Genomic DNA, 12,364 nt, shown 5'->3' with positions numbered 1-12,364 from the left:
ACCATTCTTATATCCTTGAACTAAACTCTACTTGGTCATGATGAAACTCTGCTAAATTCAGTTGACTAATTTTTGCACCTGTATTTGTAAATAAAGTTAGGCTATAATTGTGTTGTCCTTTCTCATTTTAGGACCAACTAGTCTTTGGGAAATATTGGGCAGCTTTCTTTCATTTTCATTTCTTTGAAATAGATTTGTAAAATACATATTTATCCTTTCTGGCAGATTTGTTAGAACTTACTTCTAGAACAATTTCCTCCCACCTTCCCAACCCACTGACACTCCCACTAATGAGATAATTGATTAGTCAATTTCTTCAATGGTTACTGATTTTATCAGGTTTTCTATTTCTTCTTGAGACAATTTTGGTAATAGATATTTTTATAGATATTGTCTAAGGCTTTTTTTTTTTTTTTTTTGTCCAGGAGAATTTATTTCTCAGGAGGAGACTTTTTTTTTTTTTAATTAACATATAATGTATTATTTGCCCCAGGGGTACAGGTCTGTGAATCATCAGGCTTACACATTTCACAGCACTCACCATAGCACATACCCTCCCTAATGTCCATAACCCAACCATCCTCTCCCTACCCCCTACCCCCCACCCCCCAGCAACCCTCAGTTTGTTTTGTGAGATATTGTCTAAGTTTTAAAAAATGAATTAGAATATAAATTGCATTTGATATTTTCTTATGAGTTTTAAAGTTTTCTACTGTTTCCATAGTTACATTTCCTCTCTCTTTTCCTGTTAATGGTTTTTGTGCATATTCACATTAATTTTTCTCACTGACCTTGCTAGAGATTTGCGTGTTTTATTGGATTTTTCCAAAAGTCAGCTTTTTATGTTCTTAATTCTTTCTGTTTTTTTTTCTTATTTATTATTATTTGTTTTCATCTTCATTTTTTTCTTTCATCTACATTCGTAGGCTTATTGCTATTTTCATTTTTCTATGTGCTTGGGTTTCATGCATTCATTTTCAGTTTTTCTTATTTAAAAAATTTATACAAATGCCACTTTAGCTGCTTCCTCTAAATTTTTATTTCATTAGCATCTTGTTCTAAATAATTTACATTGTGATTCCTCTTTATTTCATGAGTAAGTTAAGATTTGGATTTTCAATTTCTTAACATGAGATTTTTAAAATTATATTTTTATTCGATTTATAGTTTAATCATTTTCTGGTTAGAGACTATGGCCTATGTGATGCTGAATCTTTGAAATTTGTTAAGATATCTTTGTAACCTAGATATCTGCAAATGCACCTATTAGCTCAAGCTTATTATTTTTCTTCAGATTTTAAGTCCTTGCTATTTTTTCTCAGCTTAATCTATTTTTTTTTATCTTATTAAGATATCTCAAAATCACCTGCCATGATTGTGGATTTTTCTTTTATAGTCTTGATTTCAGTGCCTCTATGTTCTGGGTAAACTCCTTAGTTCTATCTTAAAATTCTCTAAAGCAGTCTTCAGCCATTTCTTATCTAGCATACAGGCAGTCTACTACATTTTATTTCATGTATATGTCTTTTTATTTCTAAGATTTCTCCATTTATTTATGTTTGTTGTTGATTTATTTTTTGCTTCTTGTCTCTTTGAGTTTTGAAACATCTTTTCACTATTCTACAAAGTTATCTTCATCTGGGATAAATTTATATCCTAGTCACTGATTTCTCTTCGTTAGCTTCATCTTACAGCAAACATTTTGAGTTGCAGTCATTCTTTTTTTTTTTTTTAAGATTTTATTTATTTACTTGACGGACAGAGATCACAAGTAGGCAGAGAGGCAGGAAGAAAGAAGGGGAAGCAGGCTTCCTGCTGAGCAGAGAGCCAATGCGGGGCTCAATTACAGGACCCTGGGATCCTGACCTGAGCCGAAGGCAGCGGCTTTAACCCACTGAGCCACCCAGGTGCCCCAAGTTGCAGTCATTCTATAGGAGCCAGTTTTCTGTTAACTACCCAATCCTTGCTGTCCACCTTCCAGTCCTCGGCCTACTAGGCCCATTTTTCAATTCACTCACCTGTTTGCATTTATGATCAATTTTCGGTCAATGCCTGTGTTTCATTTTTTTCAACCAACTATGTTTTAATGGCTTTCTGTTTATGTACTTTATCTGTTGTTGCTCTGTTTTTTGATCTAGAGGGTATATTTGTACATATGATTGGACCTGAATTTACTGTGCCATCCTGACCCGACTCCTCTCCCACAGACCCTCCCAAGACCTTTCTTACAAAGCTGTCACTCTTCAAGCAGTCAGTGAATAGTCATTATCACTTAGCAAACCATTCTTCATTCTGTTCAGTAACAAATGCTACAAAATGCAAATATGCAAATATGCAAAAACTTAAAAAACCATCCCGGATCTCAAAAGATTTACATCTAATCAGAGACAAAGTAGAATAGTACGAAGGGTAATGAGGATTAATTGAAACAACAAATCTCCTAGAATGTAATAGGTATTCAGTATTTAATTCTTACATTTTTCCATTGTCCCTGAATCCCAGATAAGGAGGCAAGCAAAATAATAAAAGTATCTCAGACTTTTGATTAGCTCAGCTTTGCCTATTCATTTAAGGACCATGGAAAAATAATTTTAACTCTCAAAGCCTCAACATTTTTCTCTCTAAAATGAAATCTATATTACAATCTGTAGTTGTAAATTTGAACAAAAGGGCCTTGTTTCTCCTCTCATGAATTTTCAGTTACTAGAAAAGACGAGTTTTGAGTAAGTAGCTCAGAGTGCTCTGAGATATGGTGGAGGAAGGAAGATGGAGCACAACCTAACTTGTGTGGGCCGTCTGGTCAGGCTAGAGTCATGGAGGAAATAGCATTGCAGGTGAGACCTGGAGAAGGAGGTTATTTAGATTAAAGGAGTTGGCAGGTAGAAGAAACAACATGGGTCAATCCTCTGGGGCAGGAAGAGGTAGAGTGTATGAAGACCCAAAAGAAACCCAGTGTGTCTGCAGGACAGAGCATGAGGGGGAGGGGGTGGGATGAGGTCCCCCCAGCCCCAAGGCTCTGCTCTTATGTTTGTTAGTGTGTGTGTGTGTGTGTGTGTGCGTGCGTGCGTGCGTGCAATAACCCTAAATATAACAGAGACAATGAAAATCTTCAAGCAGGTGAATGTTGTGAATGTCATGCTCATATCTGTGAGTCCAATCTGGGTTGATGAGGTGGAAAGGAGACCTTGGAGAGGAAACCGGATCAGTTGGGAGGGCTTTACAGTAACCAGGGAAGAGATGACCGTGGCCGAGGCCAGAGCCAGGGTAATAAACAGAAAGATTTGAAAGAGATGAGGCCAAGTCAACTAGACTTGATGTGTGGAAGCAGAAGTTGAGGGAAAGAGTGCAGGTAAAATCTCCCTGCCATGCATCCATTTCCACCAGGTGTCCTGAGCATCTCAGTGCTTGCTGCTGCTCAGGATTATGTCCTTTTCAGTAAGAAACTTATATTCTTAGCTTCATGCACATAAGGAGAAATAAAAGAGGAGGTCAATTAGTAGGAAGATGCAGCTCTCTTGAGCCAAATTGAGGTTTGGGGCCTAAGCTGTTTCATAAATTATGGTTAAGTACAACTGCCTATTACTAAAGTTTCTGCTCCTTTACCTCCATTTCTCTGTATCATAAATTTCATGAATTGAGCTCATAAAAAAGATAAAATTATCCCATATATTCTTTCCTAGTGGGTGACAAAGGACATAACTTTACTATACTTTTATTTAATCAGTTGGTTTGTTCAATATTCTGGGCTCAAAAGAAATCGTCATTTCCTTAGTTACTGTTCATTCAATGACAAGGACACCATGTTTATTAAACAGTTATATATAAATACTTGGCATTTACCTGATTCAAAGGCGCCAAGTGGGGAAACTGACATGTCTTCTTGGAGCAGTGACCTCATGTCACTCTGCTGCTTCTATAGAATGTTCTGAAGGGGGCGCCTGGGTGGCTCAGTGGGTTAAGCTGCTGCCTTCAGCTCAGGTCATGATCTCAGGGTCCTGGGATCGAGTCCCACATCGGGCTCTCTGCTCAGTGGGGAGCCTGCTTCCCTCTCTCTCTCTCTGTCTGCCTCTCTGCCTACTTGTGATCTCTGTCAAATAAATAAAATCTTTTAAAAAAAAGAAAAAAAAAGAATGTTCTGAAGGCCTTTGTTCCTCCTTCTTTAGTCATCTTTTTGCTAGGTTAGAGAAGAGATGGGATTGAAGGATGAAAGAGATGGTAGTTCAATAGGCAGAGAGGACCATTTAGGCTCATGTCTTGCTTCTCTGGTCAAGTTTTGTTTGGTAGTACTCATCTAAATAGTACTGCTCCTATGCAGCTCAGGTTCTGAGCACAATGATGAAGAATGAATTTTGCTCCTTTATAGAAATGGTGTTTTACCAGCAGGCTCTGTAGGAGAATTACTGTTTTTTTTTTTCTGTGACTGTAGCAGTTCCACAAAGAAGATCAAGGCCATATCATTTCTGCTCTTCTAGAATAAGAGATTTTAGAGACTGGCTCAGATTTAAAAAAAAAATACCAGAGTGAATATATAACTCTATTCATTAGGAAACTCCTGACTTTGCTCACAGCCATTCCTGCAACCTGTCTCCTGGGGAGAATCCTGCTGAAACTGTCAGTGTTCTCCCGACAATGAGATACTCCCTTTGGGATGTGCTTGCAGGTTGTACTCTGACTCTCATCCAAGGAAACAGCTTGAAAAATGTCTTCTTTTATGCTCCCATCAAAAACCAAGATGGGTGTGGGGGGCACCTGGGTGGCTCATTTGGTAAAGTGTCTTCCTTTTGCTCAGGTCCTGATCCCAGGGTCCTGGGATGGAGCCCCACATTTAGCTCCCTGCTCAGAGGAGAGTCTGTGTCTCCCTCTCCCTTTGCCCCTCCCTGCTTGTGCTCTCTCTCTGTCAAATAAATAAACAAATCTTAAAAAAAAAAAAAAAGATGGGAGAAACTGTATATAAGGAATTTATCTACCAGAAATTCTCAAGTCACAGGGGCAGACCTACCCCTTGAAGAGCAGTCTTTCAGAATATGTTATGGTTACTTTCCATTGTCTTTACCCCCCCTATTTGAAAATCACTCTGTGTTGTAGGTGTTATTTATGCAATTATAAATGCTGTGGGAAAAGAGGAAAAAACATGAGCTCTCTAAAATGAAGAGTCAAGTTGTCTATTACTTTTCTAAGGATCTGTTCACTTCTAACTTTGGCTCAACTAAAACTATTGGAATGCAAAATACTTTATCTACCCTAAGTTTTCTTTAACAGTTTTTTTTTTTTCAGGCTGTAGCAAAAGTTGTTACAGGAAACTAACAGATGACATTCACTTTTTAATTTGCCATACAAAAAAGATAGGAGGATTTTTCATTATATCATTAATGCTTTCTGCACCAAGTAGCATGTAAGAAATTTCTTCTGACATGTAGCAGATTCCTTTTTTCCTTAACACACTGATTTGACTCCTCCTTTCCAACAGGAGAATTATGTAACAATTAGCCCTTTTGGCCTTGGGTGCAAGGAAGTTTATAGGCAACTTTTTAGCTTATACTGTTGAAAAAGCATATGTACAATCTTGCTTTTTGTTTATGAATTCATATTTCTATTTTACTAATCTTTTGGTTACTTGGCTTTTCTGTAAGACAATTCAAAATTTCTTTTTAGAGGAAAATTACGGAAAAGTTTATTCACCTTAATAGATGTGGTGTTAGGTCGCTTCCATGTCCAAGGTTTGCAGTAGCCCTTGAGTTTGGGACTTACTCATCCCCCATTCTAGATGAAATGCCTCATCTGAGATAACAACTTATCCATAATTTAATAAAAGCTACACGGAAGGCATTGAAATCTTTGAAGAATTTTACTCCTGAACAGAACTACCTTCAAAAGACTGAGAAGGACTCCAAGAAGCTTGGTGAGACAGAAACTATTCAAGACAGAAATTATTCAAGACAGAAATTATTCAAGATGGACTTGTCCAACAACCTGTACGTGTGAGGTTTTAAACACCTTGATGGTGGTCTGTCCCCATCACTCTTAAAGACAAGGAGTTTGTTTTACCTAAATTCTTACACTCCATTTCAGCAGAATTTCTTTGTGTTCAGGCCACATCTAGATGGCATTCTAATCCATATACTCTGTCTGATAACTCTTGGAACATTCCGTTTTCCCCAGCTTTATTGTGATAAAATTGACATATAACACTGTGTAAGTTTAAGGTGTACAATGTGATGATTTGAAATACCTATTTATTGTGCAATGATTAACACAATAGAGTTAGTTAACAAATCTATCACCCTTCATAGTTACTATTTTTTGTGTGTCTGATAAGAGCTTCTAAGATCTACTCCCTTAGCAAGTTTCAAGTGTACAATACAACATTGTAACTATACTCACCACTTTATGTGTCATATCCCCAGAACTTATTCATCTTATAACTAGAAGTTTCTATTCTTTGACCATCAACCTCCCAACCTGCCACTGACAACAACCAATCTACTGTCTGTTTTTATGAATTTAGTTTTTTTATAATCAAGGTGTAAGTGAAATCATACAGTATTTGTCTTTCTCTGTCTGGGTTGTTTCTCTTAGCCTAATACCCTCAAGGTTCATGCATGTGTCACAAAATGGCAGGATTTCCTTCTTTTTTATGGCTAAATAATAGCCCACATTTTCTTTATCCATTCATTTTCCATGGACACTTAGCTGTTTTCCATGCCTTAACTATTGTAAATCATGCTGCAATGAACATGGACATGCAGATATATCTTTGAGATAGCGATTTAATTTCCTTTCAGTATATACTCAGAAGTTGAATTGCTGGATCATTTGAGTGTTTCATTTTTAATTTTTAGAGGAAACTCCATACTGTTTTTCATAGTGGCTGTAACAATTTACATTCCCACCAATAGTCTACAAGGTATTTTTTCTCCATATTCTCACCAACACTTGTTATCTGTTATCTTTTTGATAACAGCTTTTCTAACAGGAGTAAAGTGGTATCTCAATGAGGTTTTGATTTCCATTCTCCAGATGATTAATGATGTTGAGCACTTTTTATATACCTGTTGGTCATTTGCATATCTTCCTTGGAACAGTGTCTTTTCAGAACCATTGCCCATTTTTAAATTGGGTTGTTTGTTTTTTTTACTGTTGAGTTATTGAATCCCTTATATGTTTTAGATATTAACCCATTATCAGATATGTGGTTTATAAATATTGTCTCCTCTCTGTAGTTTGCTTTTTCATTTCCTTGACCATTTCTTTTGTTATGCAGAAGCCTTTCAGTTTCATACAGTCCCACTTGGCTATATTTGTGCTTTTGGTGTCATATCCAAAAAATCATTGCCAAGGTTAATATTAAGGATTTTTCCTATGTCTTCTTCTAGTAGTTTTGTCATTTCAGATCGTACATGGAATTATTTAATCCACTGAGTTAATTTTTGTGAGTGGTATAAGGTAAGGTTTGAGTTTTATACTTTGCATATAAATATCCAGTTTTCCCATCACCATTTATTGAAGAAACTATCTTTTCCTCAGTAGGTATTCTTGGCTTCCTTGTCAAATATTAATTGACCATATATGCATGGGTTTATTTCTGGGCTCTTGATTCTGTACTATTGCTCTGTGTGTCTGTTTTTATGCCAGTACCATACTTATTTGATTACTAGAGCCTTATATAGAGATTGAAATCAGGAAGTGTGATGCCTTCAGGTTTGTTCTTTCTCAAGATTGCTTTCACTTGGGAATGGGGGGAATGGGTTCAATGAGTGATGGGGATTAAATAATACACTTGTGATGAAGACAGGTGATATATAGAACTGTTGAATACTATGTTGTACACCTGAAACTAATATAAAACTGTATGTTAACCAACTGGAATTAAAATAAAACTTAAAAAGAGATCGCTTTGGCTATTCTGGGTCTTTATGGTTACATATGAGTTTTAGGATTTTTTTTTCTATTTTTTTAAAAACATTCCACCAGAATGCCAATACATTGAATCTGTAGATGGCTTTGGATAGTATGGACATTTTTAATAAAGTATTTTTTTTAAGATTTTATTTATTTGACAGAGAGAAATCAGAGCTAGGCAGAGAGGTAGGCAGAGAGGGGGGCGGAAGCAGGCTCCCCCCTGAGCAGAGAGTCCGATGCAGGGCTCGATCCCAGGACCCTGAGATCATGACCTGAGCTGAAGGCAGATGCTTAACCCACTGAGCCAACCAGGCGCCCCGGATAGTATGGACATTTTAATGATTCTTCCAATCCATGACATGAGATATCTTTCCATTTATTTGTGTCTTCTTTAATTTCTTCCATTAACGTCTGATGGTTTTCAGTGTACAGTTCTTTCATCTCCTTGGTTAAATTTATTGGTAAGTATTTTGTTGCTTTTAATGCTATTGTAAATGGGATAATTTCTTTATTTTTTAGATAGTTCATTGTTAGTGTTTTGAAATAGAGCTGATTTTTGTATGTTGATTTTGAACAATTCTGGAATCCCAGGGGTGAAACTCACTTGATTATGGTGTAAGATCTTTGACCGTATTGCTGAATTTGTTTTGCTAGTATTTTGTTGAGAATTTTAGCATCTATTTTTTTCAGAGATATTGTCCTGTAATTTTCTCTCTGAAGTGCCTTATCTAGTTTTGCTTTCAGGGTAATACTGGCCTTGTTAACTAAGTTCAAAAGTGTGACATTCCTCTTCAATTTTGGTGGGGGGAGTGGGATTTCAGAAAGATTGGTGTTAATTCTTCTTGAAATGTTTGGTAGAATTCACCAGTGAAACCATTTGGTCCTGGGCTTTTCTATGTTAGGAAAGTTTTGATTACTGATCAATCTCCTTACTTGTTACTGGTTTGTTCATATTTTCTATTTCATCATGATTCACTCTTAACAGGTAATATGTTTCTAGACATGTATCCATTTCTTCTAGTTGTCCAATTCTTTGACATGTAATTATTCATACTAATCTTTTATGGTCCTTTGTATTTCTGTGGTATCAGTTGTAATGTCCCCTCTTTTGTTTCTAATTTTGTTTGAGTCCGCTCTTTCTTTTTTTAGTTTCTGGAGGTATAATCTTAGGTTGTTTATTTATTTAATGTGTGCATTTATAGCTATAAACTTTTTTCTTAGAACTGCTTTTCTTGCATCCCATAAGTTTTTCTATGTTGTTTATATTTTCATTTGACTCAGGATTTTTTTATTTCTCTTTTGATATCTTCTTTGATCCCTTGTTTGTTAAAGAGTGTAGTGTTTAATTTCCATGTATTTGTAATTTTTCTAGATTTCTTCCTGTTACTGATTTCTGGTTTAGTACCATTTTATAGTCAGAAAATATACTTGACATAATTTCTATCTTCTTGAGTCTGTTGAGACTTGTTTAGTGGCCTAATCTATGATCTATCCTAGGAAATGTTTTCTGTGTGCTTGAGAAGAATGTATATTCTGCTGCTGTTCAATAGAATGTTTTGTATGTTAGGTCCACTTGATTGATAGTGTTGTTCAATATGTTGTTTCCTTATTGATTATCTGGATGATTTATCCATCGTTGAGAGTAGTCACCACTATTATTTTATTGTTATTACTAAATTCTGCTAATATACACTTTATACATTTAGGTGATCCAATGTTGGATACATTATAATTTTTATACTTTCTTGATGATTTGATCACTTGTCATTACATAAAAACTTTCTTTGTTACCTATGACCATTTTTAACTTAAGTTCTCCTTTTTAGAGATATAAAAGTAGCTATATAAGGATAGCTATATATAGCTATATATAAGGATAGCTATAGCTATCTAGTATAGCTATCTTGCTTTCTTTTGGTTACCATTTGCTTGAAATATCTTTTTCCTTTCTTTCATTTTCAGTCTGTGTGTACCCTTAAAGCTAAAGTGAATTTATTATAGGCAGCATATTGTTGAATTTTTAAAAATATTTTTAGCCAAAAATAAAAAATCTCTTTAAACATTCTGTGTCTTTTGATTAGAAAATTTAATCCATTTACATTAAAGTAATTATTTTTTTAAAAGATTTTATTTATTTATTTGATAGATAGAGATTACAAGTAGGCAGAGAGGCAGGCAAAGAGGGGGGGTGGGAAGCAGGCTCCCTGCTGAGCAGAGAGCCCAATGCCGGGTTCAATCCCACGACCCTGGGATCATGAACTGAGTGGAAGGCAGAGGCTTTAATCCACTGAGCCACCCAGGTGCCCCTAAAGTAATTATTGACAGGTAAGGACTTACTATTGCCACGTTATTGTTTTCTAGCTGTTTTGTAGTTCCTTTGTTCTACTCTTACTCTTTTACTGTCTTTCTTTGAGGGCTGATGATCTTCTGTGGTGGAATGCTTTGATTCCCTTCTCTTGTCTTTTGTGTTTTTACTGTAGGGTTTTCCCGTTGCCATTACCATAAGGCTTACATGAAATATCTTATAGATAGAACAGTCTGTGTTACATTGTTAATAAACACTTGTATATAAACACTCAACCCTTTACTCCCTAACCCCCATCATTTGTGTGTTTATGTCCTAAGTTACATCCTTTTATATTGTATAACCATTAACAAGTTATTGTAGCTATCATTATTCTTAACACCTGTGTTCTTTAAAACTTTATACTAGAGTTGATTAACACATCACCATATTACAATATTAGAATATTCTGAATTTGACTCACCTTTACCAGTTTGTTTTATATTTTCATGTTATTATTTAGTGTCTATTTCAACCAGAAGAAAGTTTTCAGCATTTCTTTTTTAAGAGGATTATTCTAAATTCTCTGTCAGGCAGTTCATAAACCTATTTCTTTAGGATCAATCATTGGAACTCTATTGTTTTCTTTTTGTTGTGTCACATTCACTTGCTTCTTCATGGTCTTTGTGTCCTTGTGTTGGTAAGTGGTCTTCTCCTTTTCATATTTTATGGGTTTACTTTGGCAGGGAAAGACCTTCACCAGTTAGCTGATTTGGAGTACTAGATGGGTCAACTAGTAGTGTCTTCAGGTGAGCAGGACTTGCTATTGAGGTCTTTAATTGGACAGAGCCACTGCCTAAACTCTGAGGTAGAGGGGCAATGCTACTGTCTGGCCTCCAAAGTTTTGGTAGGCCCCCTGGCTGGGCTTTGCATTCAAGGGAGCTACTGGGAGCTACTGGCTTGGCTTCTTGGTTGGGGAAGCCTGAGGTCTATGCTCTGTCGTTAGGAAGGACCACTAGCTGGGCTCTGTAATCACCTCTGGTTGAGTGAGTTTGCAGTCTTTTTTCCCTGGCAGGCAGTGTCACTGACTGTACTCCATGAGTCACTAGGGCTATAGGCTGAGTACTGCAATGCTTCTGGTTAGGTGGGGCCTTAAGCTGTGCTCTGTGATTGGGTAGGCTTGATCAGGAAGGCTGGGCTTCCTGATCAAGTAGGCCACTGGCTGTGTCCTATTGTTAGACAAGGTCAGTTGCTGTGCTTTCTGGTCAGGCAATGCTTCCAGCTGTACCCCATAGTTGGGTGGGACTGAGGAATGTGTTCCACAGTGGGGCACAGTCTCTGTCTGAGCTCCAGTAGGGTGGGGCTGCAGGCAATGCATCAAGATTGAGATCACTGATTCAGTTCCTTGCCTGAGGGGAACCATAGGCTGTTTTTAGTAATTAGGCATGGTTGTATGCTGCGATCTGCCGCTGTGTAGGGTTGTAGGCTACGTTCCATGGCTAGGGAATACCATAGGCTGGTCTCTGAGGCTGCCCAGGGTCACCATTAAGGCTCCCTTGCTATGAGGAGCCAGAGGCTATACTCGATAGTTGGCAAGGCTGCTGTCTTGGTTCACTGCTCAGGGCAGGCTATAGGATGGGCTCCATAGTCACCTGGGTTCTCTGGCCAGCTTTCTTGTAGGGAAGGACTGGAGGTTACACTCAGCTGTTGGGTCATGCTTCAGACTTGCTTCTCTGTCTGGGCAAAACCATAGCATTAACTTCATCACTGCTGTTGCCCACTGACTGGGAACCCAAGTCAGGAAAAACTGCCAACTAAGCACTCTGGACAGACGGAGCCACTGACTCAGCTCTATAGATGGGCAGAGCACTGGCTGGGAGCTCTTCTGAGACACTGTTGTCAGCAGTAACGTGGTCTGCCAAGCTATGAGCACTGGTTGTTGTTAGCCTGGCTTTTCTTCCCCTCTTTTTGATCTCTGGTGGTCAAGCCCTGGAGATTCCCCCTAGTGATTCCTTCAAAGCAAGACGCTGAATGGGCCTACTGGATCCCACAGTTCTTGGGGGGTGCTGCTGGATGTCCATCTTGGGTTCTCTTTTCCCTTTGGAGAAACCATAGCCTAGGGTGGCCTTCTCAGCTAGCACTGTGCCAGTATGGAGGAAGAGAAAAAGTGAAACTGCTCTT

The sequence above is a fragment of the Martes martes genome, assembly GCF_963455335.1.
Source record: "Martes martes genome assembly, chromosome: 2".
Lineage (NCBI taxonomy): Eukaryota > Metazoa > Chordata > Mammalia > Carnivora > Mustelidae > Martes > Martes martes.
This window is presented reverse-complemented; position numbering follows the sequence as displayed.